Source organism: Panthera pardus, unplaced genomic scaffold (assembly GCF_024362965.1).
Source record: "Panthera pardus isolate Hobbes unplaced genomic scaffold, ASM2436296v1 HiC_scaffold_16, whole genome shotgun sequence".
NCBI lineage: Eukaryota > Metazoa > Chordata > Mammalia > Carnivora > Felidae > Panthera > Panthera pardus.
The window spans coordinates 870029-891271 of record NW_026526721.1 but is presented as its reverse complement, the minus strand read 5'-3'; the positions used below and the strand labels follow the sequence as shown (position 1 = coordinate 891271).

General features: G+C 49.6%; 1 protein-coding gene across 20 annotated transcripts in view; it reads left to right on the top strand.

Annotated features, from left to right (window-relative positions):
* The window catches only part of PCBP3 (poly(rC) binding protein 3), a 273850-nt gene that overhangs the window by 218593 nt on the left and 34014 nt on the right, over positions 1–21243 (top strand). The window lies entirely within an intron of this gene.

The following is a 21243-nucleotide window of genomic DNA, read 5'->3' as shown; positions in this document are numbered from 1 at the left end:
CATCTCTTGGAATTAGGGTTTGAGTTGTGTTGTGTGAGTTCCTGCCGTGCCGGTGCCACACCGTGACTGCAATCTGTACTTGGCTCGTGACCGATGGCACCCATTGCCGTCTGATGTTGTTGTGAGCCACTTGGGACGTGCCCGATTTTCCGTGAGCAATTCGGAAGTGTTTTCTGGATGGGAGCCTTGAGTGGTTAAATGAATTACAAATATCTTCTCCCCCATCGTGGGCCCCTCTTCTCTCTCCTGTCTGTTGACAAACTGATTCTGACGTGGCCCATCCTGTCAGCCTTTGTTTACCTGCTTGAGCTCTTCGTGTCTCTTAAGCCTTCTGTCCTTCTCCACACTCACACAGCTGGTGTCCTGTGTGGTCTCATTGAGGGACGCAGCCCCTGGAGTTTATCTGTCGACAGGGCGTGTGTACTAGGGGGACTGTGCTCTCTCTGCTCCCTGAGAGTCCAGACTCTGCTGTGTCTCCCGTGCCCCTGCCACCCGGGCTAAATTGCTCTTTCTTGTAAATAGGACTTCTCATTTTGTTATTTTTCTTAAGGAAAGTTGTAGCTGCTCTTGGCCTGATGAATTTTTCACATATTTCAAAACCAGCTTGTCTATAGAATTGAATCTGCAGATCGATTTGGGGAGAATTAACATTAACATTAAGTAATGAGTGTTTGAGCCTATGGGCATGGTATATTTTCTGATTCTCGGGTTTTCTTTAATATCTGTTAATAATACTTTATAGATTCTACACAGATGATTCACACACCTTTTGTTAGATGTATCCCAACTGACTTTTTTTTTTTTTTTATGTTCTTGTAAATCGTATCTTTTTTTAGAAAATTCATTTCTGGGCGCCTGGGTGGCTCTGTCGGTCGAGTGTCCGATTTCAGCTTAGGTCATGATCTCGTGGTTCATGAGTTCAAGCCCCGCATCCAGCTCACCACTGTCAGCGTGGAGCCACTTCACGTGTCCCCCTCTCTGCCCCTCCCCCGCTTGTTCCCTCTCTCTCTCTCTCTCTCTCTCACTCTCTCTTACTCAGAAATAAATAAAACATTAAAAAAAGGAAAAAAATGCCCCCAGCCACTTCAGGGCATCCCCACCCCTGCGCTATTCCCCACACCTGGCTTCTCGTGATGTCCCAGTGGGACATCACTACAGACACCTCAGTAATCGGGTCAGGCATCATGTTGCCATCCTTGAGAGTCTGTGGGGTCAGTACGCTTAGCTCTGTCCCTGCTGTTGTCCAGTGGACTGAGTCACAGGACGTCAGGAAGCGGGGTCGTTCCTCGACTGGCGCCTGGAGAGTGCTGAGCCGTCAAGCCGCTCAAGAGGGGGGGCTCCATGTGTTTCTGCCATTGTCTCCAGCTGCTCCGGGCCCGATTTGCCCAGGCCCGCTTCTCCCTGCGGTCTGAGACATCTGCCAGCAGCGGGCCAGGTGACATCCCGGATCACGGCAAGGGCAGGAGGGAGGGACGTGCAGTGGAAGCGTGGGACCGTTCCCCAGCTTCTCCGGCTTCACGTCTCATGGACCCTGAAGCCATAAGGAGCTGTCCTTTCTATCCACAAGAGGAACCTTTGGATCCCTGACCTATGTGGAACGTACACCTGAGGGGTGAGGTAGGGGTCGAATGTCGATCTTCAACCTTTTGGCTGGCCGGCTGGCCCAGTCTGTCCTCTGGCTTCTTCATCGCACTGAGAGGCACTCAAGGACCGTGCGCCCTCGTCCCGCCCCGTGCACCGGGCAGCGGCAAGAACTGGGAGTCTGGTGGAATGGCCGGTTGCCGTAGGCCTCCCACTGTGGCCAGAGGGTCTGTGGGAAGAGAAGACGGGTGCTAGATGTGCAGAGAAGCCAGGGCTCTGTCAGCCGTGGCCCCGGGGGGTCAAGTTCACACACAGCTCTGCGCTGCAGGGCGGGTGGGATGTCAGAGACAGGACCAGACACGGGTCTCAGGGAGTCCTGCCCTGTCCTCACGGCAAAGATGTCATTAATCTTGGAATACGTAGTTGGCAACGGGAACATTTGTACAAGATACTCTGAGGTGGGCCGTACCCCGGGTCCCGGGCACTGTCCTCCAAGGTAGGCCTGAGACGTCTCGCCATCCCTGGATGAAGCCCACACGTTGCCGAAAGAGAAAAGCTTTGCGTGATTCTAGACGTGAGGCCGACGCGCCGTGGCCGCTCGAGCGGGGAGAGAAGGCGAGCAGGCTCCCCAGCCCCATCACCTTTGTCTCTCTAGACGCCTGAGTGACGAGCCAGCAGGCCATGTAGAATGTTCACTGATGTCAGGGTTGCATAAGCCCTGGACGTCTTTCCAGTGTTAACCGGGACTGGCAAGAGAGTTGCATTCCAGAGACCTCCCCTCCCTACATGGCCTCGAGGACTAACGTGCGTTGTGAGTCTCTCGAGGAGCCGAAAGCAGCTAATAGGCTCTGTCGGTTTCTGCCGTCCTGGCCGCCTGCAGCCCAACGGGGCGCTGAGCTGTTAAACTCGATACATCGAGTCTGCGCTCGCCCCCGAGGCCCCTTCCAGACAGCTGAGGCCCTGGGTGCAGCCCCGGACCACGCACCGCCGACCGGCCTGCCTGGCACACACCACAGCCGTGTGGCCTCAGCGGGCGGGCGGCTCGCCGGCAGGGCTCTGCTCCTGCTCTGGGAGCGAGGTCTCGGGTCAGAGCGAGTGGGACGCCGGCGGTGAGTGCGATTGCTGTGGTGCATTCCACAGCCGTAAAACTTCCACTTCAGGATCCAAATCCGTCTATCCTTTAAGGAAAAAGCCTTACAAGGGGACGTTACATGCCACTTTCAGACATGAGACTCTTCCCTTCACGTCTGAAACTAACGCCGTCTTTGGTTTTCGTGTTTGACCAGCATGAAGCTAGTCTGTCTGGTGGTCGGGAGCGTGAGCTCTGGAAGGAGTTTGTCGCTGTTCACCGTCGTGTGCCTGCTTTTCTCATAAAAATAGGTGGAAGCGGCCCCCTCCGGTTCTAGCCCAGAGCAGGGCTACGTACGTAAAAGCACTTGGACTTTGGCTCTGTTAGTGCTACTGCATCTTATTGTGACAGTATTTGTTTTACTAGAATTCTGTTGAGTTGAATATTCTTTTCAAAAAGAATGATTTGGTGGAGGTGGAGGGTCTCCTGGGTGGCTCAGTCAGTTAAGCATCTGACTCTTGATCTCAGCTCAGGTCTTGATCTTAGGGTCGTGAGTTCAAGCCCCGCATTGGGCTTGTGCTGGGCATGAAGTCTACTTAAAAAAAAAAAAATTCTTTTTAATGAAAATAAATAAAAAAGGATAACTGGAAAATTTGTTATATCGGGATCTCTAGGTACTGGTTATAAACAGATTTTGTTAATTTAATCAGTATGAAAGACTGAATGAAGTTTTGGTTCTGGTCAAAATGGAGTAAGCTAATACCTGCCAACTAACATTATAGTTAATGGTGAAAGACTAAAGCTTCTCCCTAAGATCATTAGCAAAACACAGGTGTTAGTTCTCACCACTGTGTTGAGCACAGTGCTACCAGTTTTAGCCAGTTTGGTATGGCAGGAAAAGGACATGGAAGGCAGACAGATTCAGAAGGAAGAAATAAACCTGTCTTCTGTTTGCAGATGACATGATTGCCTACATCGAAACTCCTAGAACCATTAAGCAAGTTCACCTGTTTATGAATGAAAAGTCAGCACACAAAAGACAATACTGCTCTACAGACCATCAGTGAGCAATCAGAAACCAAATTCAAAACCCAATACCATTTACAGGAACTCCAAAAAGTTACATACTGGCTCTATGTCTAATAAACACGCACAGGATTCATATACTGAAAGCCACAAAACATCAGTCTGAGAAATCGAGAAGACCCAGGTCACAGGCATTCACGTTCACACACTGCGATGCTCAGCGTAATAAAGATGCGATGTCTCCCAAACAGGTCTGTAGGTTTAATGCAGTTCCTGTCAGAATCCCAGCGGCAGCGTTTGTAGATACAAACAAGTTGATTTTAAGATTTTCGTGAATACACAAAGGAACTAGTTAACCCAAGAGAATTTTGAGAAAGAATAATTTGGAGTAATTTTAAGACACGGTGACACTAGCAGTCATCAGGACATGGTGATGTTGGCGGGTAGTTAGGCACGTACATCAGTGAAGCCCCCCAGGGTCCCGGGGAACACCCACCTGAGTATGGACAATGGTAATAAAGCAATTTTATACAGAAAGGGTAGTCTTTTCATAAATGGTATTGAAACAATTGGATATCTATATAGAAATAACAAAACAAAACAAAAAAGCCCTTGCCTTAAACACAGCGTGTACAAAAATTAACGAAATGGATCAAGTGCCTGAATGTAAAATGTAAAACTCTATACTCTTTAGGAGAAAATATAGGAGAAAGAGGCACATCTGTAAAAGATAAAATTGAGTAATTGACCTTTGTCACAATTAAAAACGTTTGCTCTGTGAACAACCCTGTCAAAAGCGAGAAGACAAATCAGAAGTGCGGAGGATCTTTGTAAGTGACAATGCAACAAAGGGCGTGAATCCACAATGTACAGGGAACGCTTCAGACTCTACCGCAAGAAAGCAAGCTCTCCAGATAGAAAATGGACAAAAGACCTGAGCAGGCACTTTTCCAAACAGGGTGAGTGGATGGGAAACGAGCACGTGAATAGAGGGTCAACGTCGGTAGCTGTAAGAGAAAGCAGGTTGAACCGCAAGGCGGTATCACGGCCGCCCGTCAAACTGGCTAAAGTAAAAACGCCAACAGCCCCCAGTTCAGGCGAGGACGCGGAGCAGCTGGGCTGTCCCACTGCGGGCACGGGAAACGGTGCGGCCACTCTGGCCCACAGTATGGCAGTTTCTTATCGGGCTAAACATACACTTGACGTGTGATCCAATGATCACAATTCTGGGTGCTTATCACAGAAAAATGAAAACTTACGTTCACACAGACACGTGCACAACATTACTCCCAGCTGCTTTATCTGTAATTGACAAACACCGGAAGCAACCCAGATGTCCTTCATGGGGTGACTGGATACACAAATCGTGGAACAGCCATGCAGCAGACCGCTCGGCATCTAATCGGAGCGAGTGCAGCTGTGCGAACCCTGGCAACCTCGAGAGCATCCGCGATCTCAAAAGGTTACGTTTGTTTGAGTTGAGTCACACAGAGCTCTCGGAATGACAAAATGGTGGATTACATGAACGTGGAACAGATTAGTGGTTGCCTGGGGTTGGGGTGGGGAGGGCCTCGGGAGTCTCTTTATGGTGCGCGTGCTTTGGAAGTGGTTAGGGAAACCTGCCACGGACAGTTCCACCGTATGGAGAAAAAGTGCACGTGAAAGTGTATTTTCGGGGCCCCCGAGTGGCTCAGTTGGTTAAGCATCCGACTTCAGCTCAGGTCATGATCTTGCAGTTTGTGAGTTCCAGCCCCACGTCGGGCTCTGTGCTGATAGCTCGGAGCCTGGAGCCCGCTTCTGATTGTGTGTCTCCTCTCTCTGCGCCTCCCCTGCTCACGCGCTCTCTCTCTCTCTCTCTCTCTCACACACACACACACACACACACACACACAAAACTAAATGAACATTAAAAAAAAGCAAGAAAGAAAATTGTGTCAAGAGACCAATTAAATGTGAGAGATTTTCAGGGGTGCCTGGGTGGCTCAACTGGTTAAGCGTCCGACTCTTGACTTCAGGTCGGGTCATGACCTCACAGTTTGTGAGTTCAACCCCCACGTCGGGCTCTGCGCTGACAGTGCAGAACGTGCTTGGGATTTTCTCTTTCCCTCTGTCACTGCCCCTCCTCCTTTTCAAAATAAACATTTTTTAAAAAGTGAGAGATTATCAGAATGCAAAAAATTAAGATCAAACTATGTGCAATCAACAAGACACCCACATGAAATATGCTGTTGTAAGTTAAAAGTTAAAGGACAGAAGATGTGTCACGTGAACACTAATTAGAAGACCGCTGGAGAGGCTACATTAGGATCAGATGAAGTCGGCTCAGGACAAGGAAAACCACCAGGGTAAAGAAAGACATGGCGTTAATATAAAATGACAAATTCACCAAGAAATATCAGTCCCAGATATATGTGTATTGAATAACAGGGCTTCAAGCATTCGAAACAAAAACTGACAGAATGGAAGGGCAGAGAGGACAAAGCCATAGTTACAGTCGGAAACAGCCTGTAGTGGTGGGACGGGCAGACAGGAAGTCACGGACGGAGAAGCAGGGACTGGTTCGGTCCACCGACTAGGTCTCAGGGACCCGGACGGGATGCCCCACCCAACGGAAGGTGTACACACAGGACACTCGCAGGTGGACCATATTCTATGTGAAAATAAAATAAAAGGCTGACAAATGTCAAACACCTGAATTCTTTTTATTTTATTATTGTTTTTTTGGGGGGTGCAAGTGAGTGAGGGACAGAAAAAGAGGGAGACAGAATTCCATGAGGTGGAGGGTCGGGGGGAGAGAGAGAGAGAGAGAGAGAGAGAAGCAGGGTCACCTGGATCAGGGCTTGTGCTCACCCAATGTGGAACTCAAACTCACAAACCATGAGATCATGACCTGAGCCGAAGTCAGATGCTTAATAAACCATCCAGGAACCCTGAAATCGTATATTTTCTGACGAGAGTGGAAATAAACCAGGTATCAGTAACCAAAGGTGACTAGAATTTTTCCAAATGCTTAAAAATCAAAACATACACCTCTAAATAATGTGCTGGTCAAAGAGGAAGTATCAAGGGAAATTGTGAAATATTTTGAACTTATGGAAATATTTGTATATATCAGCACCTCTAGAGAAATTTGTAGCCTGAAATGCCAACATGAGAAAAGGTCTCTGGACAATAATCTAAGGCTCCACCTTCAAAAACTAGAAGCAAAAAACAATGAAAGAAAAAGGAATAGAAGGGAAGAGATAATAAAATGAGGCCAGAAACCAATGAAATTGAAAACAGAGCTTTTTCACACTGGACTGAACAGAGAGAAAGACGCAAGCAGTCACGCCTTTCAGGAGCTCAGAAGAAAGTGGGAGTTGTTCGTTTTGTTCCAACGGGGTGGGAGTCAGTACTGTTTGGGTGGTGTTTCTCTGCGTCCTTCTATTGTCCTTAGCAAGACCTGTTCCTCTATGAGTGTCCCCTCCACCCTCCACTGGGCGCCGGCAGGCTGAGGGGACACATGGGGACAGGTCCCGGGTGTCCCTCACACCCCTGCACACTCAGCCCCCCAGCAGACCCTCAGTGACCAAGTGAGCGGGCGAGGAGGTGAGGGTCTATAGGAGGAGTGGAAATCGAATCTTGGATGCTTTGTGAGCGTCCAAGTTTAGAAATCACTCCGTTATGATGTCGAAACGTCCGGTGAGGCCGGAGACGGGCCTGGGCGCGGTGCTCATGGTACGTGTTCACCCCAACTTTGAGTAGGTGCTGAATTTACTCTACCCTCCTGTGAGCCCAGAGTGGTGCTAGGAACCGAGGGTTCAGTGTTGAACGGAGAAGGTGAATGTGTCCTCTGCCCGCAGTGTGATGGGGCCAGGGCAGTGGGAGAGGACAGGGCCCAGGAGCGACGGGGGTAGGCAGAGGCCTGGCAGGGAGCGCCCTCGTGGAAGGCCCATTCGGCAGGGGCCAGAACCCAGCCCGTCCCAGCAGGGGAGGCAGTAGGGCGGTGGGGAGCGGGTTTGGCGCCAGGGCCCTCGGGGGCGGCGTTGCGGGAGGGAGGGAGCCTGGGTGGGATTACGCAGGTAATGGGAAGATGCCCAGGAGTTTCAGCAAGGGGGTGACGGCCTGACCTGAGGTTCTGGAAGGTCCCCGGTGATGCGAAGCAAGACGCATCCTCCCCGTATTCCAGTGAGAGCGCCCTGGCCAAGCAGCCAGCCGGTGGCCACAGGCTGTGACTGTCGGGAGGCCACGTCCTCTGCACTCTGCGTCCAGGACCAGTGGGCTCCACCTGCCCTGGGGGGAAGCGGTGCAGAGTGCCCACGTCTCCCAGGGGCACGGGGGATGGGCCCTGCACCTCTGGGCCTTGAACTCCATCCACGCTTAGGGGATGGGCTTTTGTTTGTGATGTTCGGGGGCACGGTCACATCGCCACCACAGACCCGGGCAGAGGGATCTCGGTCGTGAGCAGTTCTCGGAGCCACGGCTGGGCCGCGTGCTCCTGAGCTGTGCAGAATGGTGACGGCACGCGGCCTCCTCCGGCCGGGCCCCGTCTCCCGGGACGGCCGAGGCCAGGCTGTTACTAGAAGGTCTCAAGGGACGCGTCTGCCGTGCCTCCTGCACCACACAGACCGGTGTGAAAGACCCTTGTGTGCGCAAGCGTGTGAGCAGATGTGGACGAGCGGACGTGTGGGGGCGAGTGAGCGTGTGGGTGAGCGTGAGTGAGTATGTGTGTGAGTGCGAGCGGGTGGTGTGAATAGGAGCGAGCGAGAGGCTTTGTGGGTGACTCTGAGTGTGGGGTGAGTGCGGGAGTGGGAGTGTAAGCGGTGGGCAAGCGTGAGAGGGTGTGTGGGTGAGCGTGTGAACGGGTGGGGGTGTGGCTGAGTGTGTGAGTGCGAGTGGGTGGGGTGGGAGTGAGCGGGTGGGTGAACGTGTGAACCAGGGGGTGGGCGTGCAGGTTAGGTGCGCGTAGCAAGCAGGTCGGTGTGTGAGTGGATGGCCGTGTGGGTGAGGGTGTGAATGGGCGAGTGGGCGGGTGGGTTGTGAAGGAGTGGGGTGTGTGCTCTGACTTAGCATCAGAGCCAGGGACTTGGTCGAATGCTTTCCCTCAAAAGGCGCTCGTGAGTTTTTGCTAACTGTGTTTTTTTTAACTAATTTCCATCTCGTCATACAGCGTCAGGATTATCTGGGGAGTATTTGTCTTCCTTACTCTCTCGCGAATTGAGAGGTGCCTGATACGATCTCAGGTCAAAACAGCTCCTTCTTTTTTTAAATTAAATTTTGTATTTGAGGTAACTGTTAATTCACGTGCAGTTGTAAGAAATAACACAGAGGGATTCCACGCACGCTTTACTCAGTTTCCCTCGATGGTATCTTGCAAAGCTGCGGTGAGAGTATCACCGCCAGGGTGTTGACGCTGATACAGAACACTGCGTCCCCGCAGGGACCCCCTTGCTGCCTGTCCACAGCCTAACGGGTCGCCCCGCTGTCCCCACCCCTCCTTAGTCCTGGAGACCAACAACCTGTTCCCCACTTCTGTCATTTCGTCATTTCAAGACCATTATATAACGGGATCACACAGTGTGTAATCTTTGGGGATTGACTGCATTCGGCCTGATTCTCTGGAGGTTCGTCCCGGTTGCTGAGTGATCACTCATGTGTTCTGTCTTACGGCTGAGTACTGTCGCACGCCGGGTTCTTTCCCGGTTGCTGCTGCACATGTCCCACGTCCCATGACTATTGAACCAACTGCCGGTTGGAAGTGTTTCCAGTTTGGGGGAGTTCAAATAATTAAAGCCACTGTGAACATCATGTACGGGTTTTTTTGAGGATGAAAATTTTCATTTTTCTGGAATAAATGCCCATGGGTGCCATCACTAAGTGGTCCGATAGGCGCACGTTCAGTTTTTAAGAAGCTGCCCAACCAACTGCTCTCCAGAGCGGCCGCCCCGTGTTCCGGTCCCGCCGGCCACGTGCGAGGGATCCGGTTTGTCTGCGTCCGTGCCCGCGTGTGCGGTGGTCACCGTTTTGTATGCGAGCCGCTCTCACGGGTGTGCGGTGGTGCCTCACGTGGTTGAAGCTGCATTTCCCCGGGGCTGACGGTCGCGGACCCGTGTCGGGTGCTTACTTGCCATCTCTCTCTATCTTCACCTCTGTATCTATAAATCTATATGTTCTCTTTGGTGAAATAACCATAGCTTTTGCCCATTTTCTAATTGGATTTGGAGTTTTTGCTATTTAGTGTGATCATTCTTAGTATATTTTAGAAACTAGTTCTTTGTCAGAAATGTGGTTTGCAAATACTTTCTCCCAGTCTATCTATGGCTTGCCTTTTCATCCTCTTAATATGTTTTTGTTTTGTTTTGGTTTGGTTTTTTTGCAAAGCAAAGGTTTTTTCTCCTGGAATGCCTGATTTATCAGTTTTTCCTTTTGAATATAATGATTTTAGTGTCAAATCCAAGAATTCTGACTTGCTCTGGATGTTTTAGAATTTTTTCTTTTTTTCCCCCAGAAATTTCGTAGCTTTACATTTTACACATGAGTCTGTGGTCCATTTTGAGTTAGTTTCTGTATAAGGTATGAAGTTTAGGTCAAAGGTTATTATCATTATTATTATTATTATTATTATTATTATTATTATTGCCTAAGGACATCCGATTGCTCCAGCACCATTTGTTGAAAAAGCTATCTTTCCCACCTTGAACTGTTACTTATTACAGCTGTCAAAACTCAGTCAAGCATAATTGTGTGAGTCTATTTCTGGGTTCTCTGGCTGTTCCGTTGATCTGTATGTCTCTCCCTCTGCCAGTACCATACAGTCTTGATTACAGTAGCTGAATAGTAAGTCTTTTAAAAAAAACTTTTTTTACACTTATTTATTTTTGAGAGACAGAGAGGGACAGAGCACAAGTGGGGGAGGGGCAGAGAGAGAAGGAGACACAGAATCCGAAGCAGGCTCCAGGCTCCGAGCGGTCTGTGCAGGGCCTGATGCGGGGCTCGAACTCGCGAACTTCGAGATCGTGACCTGAGCTGAAGTCAGACGCTTAACTGACTGAGCCACCCAGGTGCCCCACCGAATAGTAAGTCTTACAGTTGGGGAGACTGATTCCTTCCACTTTATTTTTTCTTTGTCAAAATTGTTTTAGCTGTTTGCAGTTCCTTTGCTTTTTCATATAACTATTACAATAATCTTACCTATATCCATGAAATTATTGCTGGAATTTTGATAAGAATTATGTTAGAACTGGGGCGCTTGGGTGGCTCAGTCGGTTGAGCGTCCGACTTTGGCTCAGGTCATGATCTCACGGTTTGCGGGTTCGAACCCTGTGTCAGGTTTTGTGCTGACAGCTCAGAGCCTGAAGCCTGTTTCGGATTCCACGTCTCCCTCTCTCTCTCTCTTTCCGCCCTTCCCCTGCTCATGCTTTGTCTCTCTCTGTCTCAAAAATAAATAAACATTAAAAAAAAAAAGAATTATGTTAAAACTGTATATTAACTTGGAGAGAATTGACATCCTTCCTGTGAGGAATCACAGTTCATGAACATGAACATGGTACGTCTCTCCATTTATTTAGATCTTTCATTTCTTTCGTCAGCATTTTGTACTTTTCATCATGAAGGTCCTACACATGTTTTGCTGGTTTATACGTAAGCATTTCATGTCATCTACAAATAGGGACAATTTGGTTTTTTCCCTTCTCATCACTGTGCCTGTTACTTCCTTTTCCTGCCTTGTCATACTGGCTAGAGCTCCAGCGTTATGTTGAATCACAGCGGTGAGAGGTGACGTCCTTGCCTTGTTCCTTGTCTTCAGGGGGAAAAGTTCAGCCCTAAGTGTGATGTTAGACGTGGGCATTTGTAGATGCTCTTTATCAAGTTAAGGAAGTTCCCTTCTATTGCTGCTTTTTCCCTGAAAGTTATTATAATGAATGAGTGTTGAATTTTGTCACATGCTTTTCTGTATGCATTGATGTGATCATGCAGTATTCTTCTTTAGTCTATTAATATGATCAATTACATTAATTGATTTTCAAACAGTAAAGCAGCCTTACATCACTAGAAGAATGGTCATAGAGTATAATTCTTATATTTTGCTGAATTCTATTTGCTAATGTTTTTAAAGGATTTTTGACCTATATTCTTGAAGGCAGTTTTTGTTTTCTCTTGTACACTTTGATTTTTGTACCAGGGTAATAGTAGTTTCATAAAATGTGCCTTTTTTCCTTCTATTTTCTGAAGGAGATTATGTAGAATTGGTGTTAATTCTTCTTAAAACTATTGGTAGAGGGGCGCCCGGGTGGTTCAGTCGGTTAAGCATCCGACTTCGGCTCAGGTCATGATCTCACGGTCCGTGAGTTTGAGCCCCGCGTCGGGCTCTGTGCTGACAGCTGAGAGCCTGGAGCCTGTTTCAGATTCTGTGTCTTCCTCTCTCTCTGCCCGTCCCCTGTTCATGCTCTGTCTCTCTCTGTCTCAAAAATAAAATAATAAAAAACGTTAAAAAATTTTTTTTAAATAAATAAAACTATTGGTAGAATTCTGCAGTGAAACCATCTGGGCCTGGAGATTTCTTTTTGGAGTTGTAAAACTATGAATTCAATTTCATAATACTAATGTAGGGCTATGCAAATTGTCTATTTCATATGGAATGATTTGGGGTAGTTTGTCTTTTTCCAGAAAGAGGTCAGTTTGTCTAAGTCAATTTATTTGTGTTGAGTTGTTCTTAGTATCCCTTATCCCTCTGATGTCTACCAGGCTCTTTGTGATAGCTGCTGTTTCATTCTTTGTATTATTTTGTCTAACTTTTTTTTTCTTTGTCACTCTTTGTATAAGTCTGTCAATTTCATTGATCTTTTCAAAGAATCAGCTCTTGATTTCATTGATTTTCTTTAATTTTTCTGTTTATAATTTCAGTGATTTCTTTCTTCCCTCCTTCTGTTTGCTTGTATCTATTTTGTTCTTCTTTCTCTAGAGTCTTAAAATTAGAGCTTAGATTATTGATTTGAGACTTTTTTTTCTCTTTTCCAATGTATGTGTTTTGTGCCACAAGCTTTCTTGTAGGCACTGCTTCCGTTGTGTCCCGCGATTTTTGGTGTGATTATTTTTATTTTCATTCAGGTCAATGTATTTTTTTTTGATCCTTGAGATTTCCTCTTTTTTCCCAAGGAGTATTTGGATGTGCGTTGTTTTAGTTCCCAGGTACTTCAAGATTTTCCTGCTATCTTTCTGTTACTGATTTCTAGTTTGAGTCAGTTGTGATCAGAGCACACACTATATGATTTTAATTATTTTCAACTTGTTGAGGTTTGTTTTATGGTGAACAAACTGTTTATGGTGAACAAACTGTTTATGGTGAACAAATACTGTGTTAGTATATTTTCTGTGGGTGCTTGAAAAGAACGTGTATTCTTCTGTTGTCAGAGACGGTGTTCTATGAATGTTGACTAGGTCCTACCGATTGATGGTGCTGCGAGTTCTTCTCTATCCCTGCTGGTTTTATGCCTGGTTCTTCCCATTGTTGAGATAGAGTAGTGAAATCTTCAGCTATAATTGTGGATATGTATATTGTTCCTTTTTGTTCTACCAGTTTTTGTTTCGTATATTTCACAGCTCTGGCATTTGATTCGTACACATTTAGGATTGCTATTGCTTCCTCGTGGATTGATCCTTTTATCATTTTATAATGTCCCTGTCTCTGACAATTTTTGACGCTTTCAAGTCTATTTTTAATTGAAGTATAGTTTAGATATGATATCTTATTAGGTTCAGGTGTACAGAATACTTTTAATACTTAATTTGATTAATAGGTTTACATTTTTTTGGATTTAAGATTTCTGTATGTTACAAAATCATCCACATGATTAGTCACCATGCCATTTTTACAATGTTACTGACCATACTCCCTATGCTATACTTTACATCCCCTTGGCTTATCTATTTTATAACTGGAAGAGTGTACCTCTTAATCTCCTTCCCTTAGTTTGGTTCCCCCGCTCCAGTCCTCCCCTCTCTGGGAACTGACAATTTGTTTCCTGTATGTATGAATTTATTTCTTTATTATTTTGTTTGTTTGCCTTGTTTGTTAGATTCCACACATACATGAAGTCATACGGTATTTGTTTTTCTCGGACTTATGTCACTTAACGTAATACTCGCAAGGTCCATCCATATTGTCACAAATGACTAGATTTCATTCTTCCGTGTTGCTGAGTAACATCCCACGGTGTACGTATACCGCATCTTTTTTATCCACGTATCCATCAGTGGACACTCAGCTTCCTTCCGTGTCTTGACTATTGTAAATAATGCTGCAATAAGCCTGGGGGCGCATATATCTCTTTGAATGGGTGTTCTGATTTTCTTCAGATACTCAGAAGTGGAATTATTGGATCACATGGTATTTCTACTTTTAATTTTTTGAGGAAGCTTCATACCGTTTTCCACAGTGGCTGCACCAGTTACGTTCCCACCAACAGTGCACGGGTTCCCTTTTCTTCACATCCTTGCCAACCCTTCTTATTATCTGGTATTGATATAACCACTCCTGCTTTCTTTTGATTAATGGTTACATGACACAACTTTTTCCATGATTTTTTATTTCCATCTACTTATATTGCCCTATTTGAAGTGAGTTTCTTATAGGCAGCGTATGACTGAGTCGCGTTTCTTAATCTACTCTGCCATTGTCTGTTTTTTAATTGGTGTATTTAGACTATATTTCGTATAAGTTGGGGGATGTTAGGGCTTAAACTTGCCATTTTATTTATTTTTTTAAAATGCTTATTTACTTTTGAGACAGAGCAAGATAGTGCAGGGGAGGGGCAGAGAGAGAGAACATAGGATCTGAAGCAAGTTCTGCGCTGACAGCAGAGAGCCCAGTGTAGGGACTGAGCTCACGAACCAGGAGGTCATAACCTGAGCCAAAGTCAGATGCTCGACCAGCTGAGCCACCCAGGTGCCCCTGCCGTTTTATATTTTGTTTTCTGGTTTTTTCTCTCTGTGTTTGGTTTGTTTTCTTACTTCCTGCCTTCCTGTGGGTTTCTGAATTTCTTTTTTAATTCCGTCTTGGCTTGTTGATAGTGTTTTTGAGTATACCTCTTTGTGTAGCCTTTTACAGGTTGCTCCAGATACTACATTATATCTGCAACTTATGGCAGATAAGGCACCCCGATTCTCTTTTTTTCAAGTCTATTTTCACTCTATTATTCAGATGAAAATTATTCTCACAGTTCACTGGTTCTTTCCTTGGACCCCTTCATTCCTCTGCCGTATTTTTCAGTACTGTCATTTCTATTTAGTTCTTTATATCTTCCTTTTTTTTTTTTTTGGTGAGAATTTTGTTTCTCTGCTGAGACTTTATATTTTTTTCATTTGATTAAAAATATTCTTAATTGCTTATTGAAGCATTTTTATCATGACTGCTTTGGAATTTTGTCAGACAGTTCTAACATCTCTGTCATCTCAGTGTTGGTGTCTGCTGATCATCTTCCATTTAGCTTGAGATCTCTCTGGTCCTTGGTGTGAAACCTAGATATTTTGGGTATTATGTCGCGAACCCGACTATTACCCAAACCTCCTGTTTCCCCTGGTTGCCTTCGACACTACTCCAGCAAGGAAACGGAGGGTGCTGCCTCATTACTTACAGGAGGGCGTGGGGGTGCAGGCGCCCCTCTGTTGGTACCTGGAGATTGAGGAGCCTCCCATCACTTGTGGCGGGTGAGAGTCGTAGCTCCCCACTGGGCCTCCGCTGACACCTCCTTGGCCAGGGCACCACGGGGTAGAGCGGCCTGTTACTGCCCGGCGGGGATGAGGTCCCTGCTCCCCTGCCCCTCCGCTGATACCCAGTATGGTATTAGAGAGCATCGTTCCGGCCTGGCGAGGCCCGCCACTCAGCCTCTCCTGGCATTGGTGGGGCTGCTGGAGCGGAGTCATTATTGTCTCAAGTGTTCATTCTTGCTGGGCTGTCTTTGCTGTCCTTTTGCTGGAGGCAGTGGGCTTTGTTGATGCTTTTTTTTGGACTGTGTCCATTGGTGTTTCCAGGTTGCTGGTCTCCTCCCCCAAGTCTGAGGTCAAGACGCAAAGAGAAAGCCGGAAATTCAGCGCCATGTCACTCTGTGGCCCGCCGGTGTGCTGCTGTCTCTTTCTCTCAACTTTTCGGGATCTTCCTGTGTTCGCTCTATACGTAGTATCCAGAGTTTTCGTTGTCATTAGGGGAAGGTGCTGTGCTCCGTCTTCCCGGAGGCAAGATGCCTCGCCGCCCCTCTTTAAGGCATTTCTGTCAAGAGCCCGGATGCTGGGGCCGGCTGTGTGGGCCCCGCCTGTCCACATGCCCCGGGCAGGTCCTTTACCTCATAGAGCGTCAGAAGTAGAGGCATCGGCAGGTGCCAACCAGCAAGGACAGGTCCAGCCAGAGGACAGAGGAGGGCTCCAGGGGCCAGCAGGCCAGAGCTCCCCCCGTGGGGGTGCCATCCCAACGGCCCGGCTCTTGTGCTGTGCACACGCAGCGTGTCCGTGCAGAGGACAGTGGGCGGGCTGTGTGGCTGGGGAGCAGGCCTCCAGGGAAGGGCCCTCAGCGAGCATTCCCGGGCACCTTCCCTGTTGCTGATGCTCGCGTCAGCACCCCGTGTACTGTCGGCATCTGCCGGCCTCCTGAGTACAGACCGCGGCCGACTTCCTAAAGCCGTCCTGGATTTAAAGGGAAATGTTAATGACCGCATCGCATGTGGACAGAATCTAGACACGGATGACTGTCACGTGTGCACATCGGGTGACCCTGGCATGTTTGCTTCCTGCGTGTCCCCACCTGGGTCCGCTCCGTCTTTGCAGACAAAGCGAGTGCTGCCAGGGAAGCTGTGAGGGGCTGCGGGCCGCGGAGCATGAGCCCCCTGGGCTGCCCGGGCCTCAGCACAGATACCAACACCTTCTGCTTTGTGTTCCCCTTGACTAGAGAGAAGTCATCACGTGACACAGAGCCTGGGGTCGGTTTAGCAATTGTGAGGACTTTCCTGTTCACCTCCCTCCTCGTGCCTCCCCTGCCAAGACGTGCTCCAGCCACGCAGGTGGGGAGCAGGGGGTCTGGCTTCCCGGGAGCCCCACTCAGGGGGCCCCTCTGGCTGCAGACTGGCCCGCACGGGAGCCGAGGAGCAGAAAGTCTGGCTGTTAGCGTGGGCCGACCCAGCAGTCCCCACGGGCAGCGTGGCAGCGTGGGGACTCTACCTGCTCCCCCGGTGTCGCATCAGCCCCTCCGCTGACCTCCCGGCACCCCCAGCCCCACTCCTGCAGCAGCGCCCACGGATCTGGTGCTGTGCGCTGGCCTCACGACTGCAGGCAAGCAGCCCGGTCACGGCCGCCCCCTCTCCCACGGTGCAGGTGGTGCCACGGCCACAGATACGTGCTGTGGGAGTGCTCCTCGGCCTGGTGAGGGAAGAGCCGTTCAGTGCCCGCAGGGCTCGCCCGGACACAGAGCACGACAGTATCACGACCCTCGCCCTCGTCCCCAGATTCTCCCCGGCCTGGCACTGAAGGGCGAGCACCTTTGAAGAGCGGGGTGCCCTTACGACAGATGCCGCACACGAAGGCTGCTGAGTGAGTGAGGCCAGCTCCAACCAGGGGGCCCACTTACTCTGGAGGCGCTCCGCACGGAGCGGCGGGTCCCGCGCAGAGTCCGGGCCACGTGACCCGGCATCTCAGCCCCCGGCCCGCGACCCACGCCGGGCGGCCGGAGTCCGGGACTCCGGGAGCGGTCTGTCCCCGCCTGGCGGCAGGAGACACGAGCTGTGTGTGTCTGGAGCCTTCGCGGGGGCCTCGTCCCCAGGCTTTCCCCACGGGAGCGAACGGAGCACGCCGTGGCCTCCCATCGCCAGTTCTTGCTCCTGCAGCCCAGCCTCACCCGCAGCTTCCCTTAATGTGGGTTCCAGGATTCCCGCCGGCAGCGGCCCCAGACCGGCCGCACAAAGCAGTTTGGGATGGATTTCTGTCTCCCGTGCACTTGGAAGCCAGGGAGTTTCGGATCCGGACTGTCGATTACAGATCAAACCGTTTCTGCCCTCGCACCCCAGCCGTGCGCCCACACACGGGACGGAGAGAGCGGCCGAGCTGGAAGAGGTGGCTCGGTCTACGGGCTCCGGCGAGGCAGCTCTCCCGTGTCCCTGGTTCCCGGCTGGCTGGCCGTGCGGCCCCGGGAGACCAGGTCCGACCGAGGCCCGCGGAGAGAGCACCTGTCCGCTGAGCCACGGAGAAAGAGCTCTCGTCACAGCCAGCGGTGGTCTGTGCTCCCCCCGCTCGGTGTTCCCCTCCCTGACCTAGACTCGGCGGTGACAGTTGTACACCTGTGGGACGTGGACGTTGAAGCCATTATCAAAACTGTAAACCGCATGTTCAAGAAGCAAAGGGTCAAGTGCGTTAAATGGGCACGTGGAAGACACGACAAAGGACGCAGGTTGAGTTTCTGGGGTGAAAAGTCCAGGATCTGAGATGGAAAGTGCCCTGGGTGGGTTTAGCCACAGAGCGGGAGCTGCAGAGCAGAAGATGAGTCAACTCCCGGACAGAAGTAGAACCTGTCCGTGCGAGACACAGACGGAGGGCAGGAGGAAGCGAACAGAGCATCGGGGAGCTTGGCTCAACTCCAAGCGGCCAACAGACATGCGTTTGGGGGCCCTGGAAGCGGGGGAGAGGCAGGGCCAGGAGTGTGTTTGAACGAGCAACGGAGACCGCCAGAAGGCACGTGGCGAGTGAACCGTTCAAAGCCAGCGGTTACGAGAAGCCCCTGAGTGTGCTGTGGAAGACGGCATGTGACAGAGGGAGAAAGGAAGAGGGCGCGGTGGGCTTCTCCCCGCCAGCAGCCTAGGCAGGGCGTCGGGCCCGGAGAGAGCGCTGCGGCCCCGGGGCTCCGGGCGGGTGAGACTCCTTCACGCTGAGCGACAGTGACGCACGCCGTCCACACCTACGGAAACAGACTCAACATGACCACCAGCACGCTCGCGCTACAAAAATTATTGAGAATTATTAAGGGAAATGCTTCACGTAGAAGAAAAATGGGAGCAGCTAGAAATCTGAGTCTACACCAAGGGATGGGCATCACATGGGTAAGTATGAAGTTGTTCTTTTCTTATCCTCTAAACCCCTCTTTTTAATGTTTTTTATTCTGAGAGGAGGGAGAATCCCAAGCAGGCTCCATGTTACGAGCACGGAGCCCAACACAGAAGTCGATCCCACGAACCGTGAGATCATGACCTGAGCTGAAATCAAGCATCAGAGGCTTAATGGACTGAGTCCCCCAGGCATCTGCCTCTAAGTTCTTTTAGAAGATAATTGAGTGTTTACATGAGAAATTGTAATGTTGGTTTATAACCTAGGAGAACCAAAGTATGCCACAGCAATGGTGCAGAGGACAAGAGGGGAGACAGAGGCACAGTTACCAACCCACATGAGGTCTTTACACACCACTAAGTGGCAGTCGGACTGCACTGTGATGAATTAAACGTGAGCAGTGTCAGCCCCAAAACAACCGCTAAGGTAACAAAACAGAGAGTTGTAACTAAGAAGTGAACAAAGGAGGTAAAAGCGGAATCATGAAATAAATGTATGCGGTTCATTCCAAAGATGGCAGAGGGAAAAAACAATAGAAATGGGGAAACAGGGGCGACTGGGTCGCTCAGTCAGTTAAGCACCTGACTCTTGATTTCGGCTTAGGTCGTGATCTCACCGTTCATGAGTTCAAGCCCCGCACAGGGCTCTGTGCTGACAGTGTGGAGCCTACTTGGGATTCTCTCTCTCTCTGCCTCTCCCCCACTTGCACTCTCCCTCTCAAAATAAATAAATAAATTTAATAAAAAAAAGAAGTGGGGGAACAGAGAACAGATGGTAAAAATAGAAAACAAATAGTAGAATGATGGCTTCAAACTCGACCACCTCAACAGTCACTGTCATTGGTCAAAACACCCCTCGTTAAAAAGCAGAGATTGTCGAATAAGATAAAAAGGCAAGGTTCAACTGCCTGCAAGAAACTCACTTTAAATGTAAAGACACAAATAGGTTAAAAATAAAAGATGAAAGGAGATACGCCATGCTACACCAATCAGAAGAAAGCTGGGTCACTACACTAATAACAGACAAAGAAAATTTCAGAGCTGAGAACATGGCCGGACATAAAGAAATCTCTCACAATGACAAAGGAGTCTGTCAGTCCGTCCACCGAAGGCAACGGCGCTAGACCGTGCAATGCTGATGACAGAGCTTGGGGTGCAGGAAGGAGGTGCGTCCCCAGCGCCCCCAGAACGGGACAGGACCACGGAGGACTGGCGGTGCTACCCCGGGCTTCGAGAACGCTCCCCCCAACACAAGAGTGCACGTTTACCAGGACAGACCATGGTCGGTCCATAAGCAGGTCTTAGTATACAGGAAGGATCTCAGGTGTCATAGGTGTGTTTTCTAACCATAACAGGTTTAACTAGAGATCAACAAGAGAAAGATATTCTAGAATATCTCCAAGTACTTGAAAATTCAGTAACATACTTCACAATTTCCCATGAATCAAAAAAGAAAAAGAAATTTGAAAGCATTTTGAAATGAGTGAAAAAAGCACAAACATCAAAATTGGTGGGATGCCGCTAAAGCCACATGCAGAGAGAAATTTTATAGAACTAGACACCCATATTAGGTAAGAACTAAGGTTTTAAACTGATGCCATCAGGCTTTTCCCTAAGAAACTAGAAAAGATGAATTCATTAACTCTGCATCCGTGTGTTGGGATCTGCTAATGAATGCGATGAGGGCCGGAGAGGGGAGATACTGAACCCCCAGGTTTGGGCCTGTAGCTGGAAGGCAAGAGCGCAGAGACAAACAGACGGATGACTGGGAAGGCTGGCTGGGTCAGACGTGCCATGGTGGCTCACGTCGGCTGTGCCTGGCTGTGGGGGTCAGGCGTGGGCTGTTTCAGCCAAGGCACATCTGCGGACGGTGTCGGCACAGGCAACCCGACCGGCCTCCTCCGGCCGGTTCAGCCGGGAAAGAAGGGGAGGGTCCGTCCTCGGCCCTGCAGGGGACCGTGCCTGTGTCTCCTCTCCCTCCCACTAGGTGAATTACAAATATACTAAGTTCCCAGCATGCACAGAACACAAGGTGGGGTCCTTGCTGGCACAAGAGATCTGCCTTCTGGAACGCCGCGTGTGGGGACGAGTGAGTCACACAAAGAGATTTTTTTCTGGCAGATTTCCCGTCAATTTGGTTTTGGGTGAGTGTGACCTGAGCGCTGCTGTGCACTCAGGGGCAGCCCCCAGTACTGCCCCTGGACTCTGCTGCAGGGGTGGCCCCTGAGATGGGCGTAGGCCCGGGCACTCTGGGGGGCCGCCCCTGATGAACTGGTGTCCAGGGGCCCAGCAGGATGGCCAGAGGACGGCCCCCCATCTGCCAGAAGTCATGACCCTGGGGGATCCCCCAGCGCAGGTCCCTCGGCCGCTGACACAGGGTGGGTTCTTCAGGGTCAAGGGCACTGAGTCGCAGTTGACTTTAACTACCACCGGGGGCTGCTCCTCGTCCCCAGCAGTCTGCAGAGGGCACTGCTGCTCACTGTCGGCCACGTGACAGAGGAAGGCACTGGC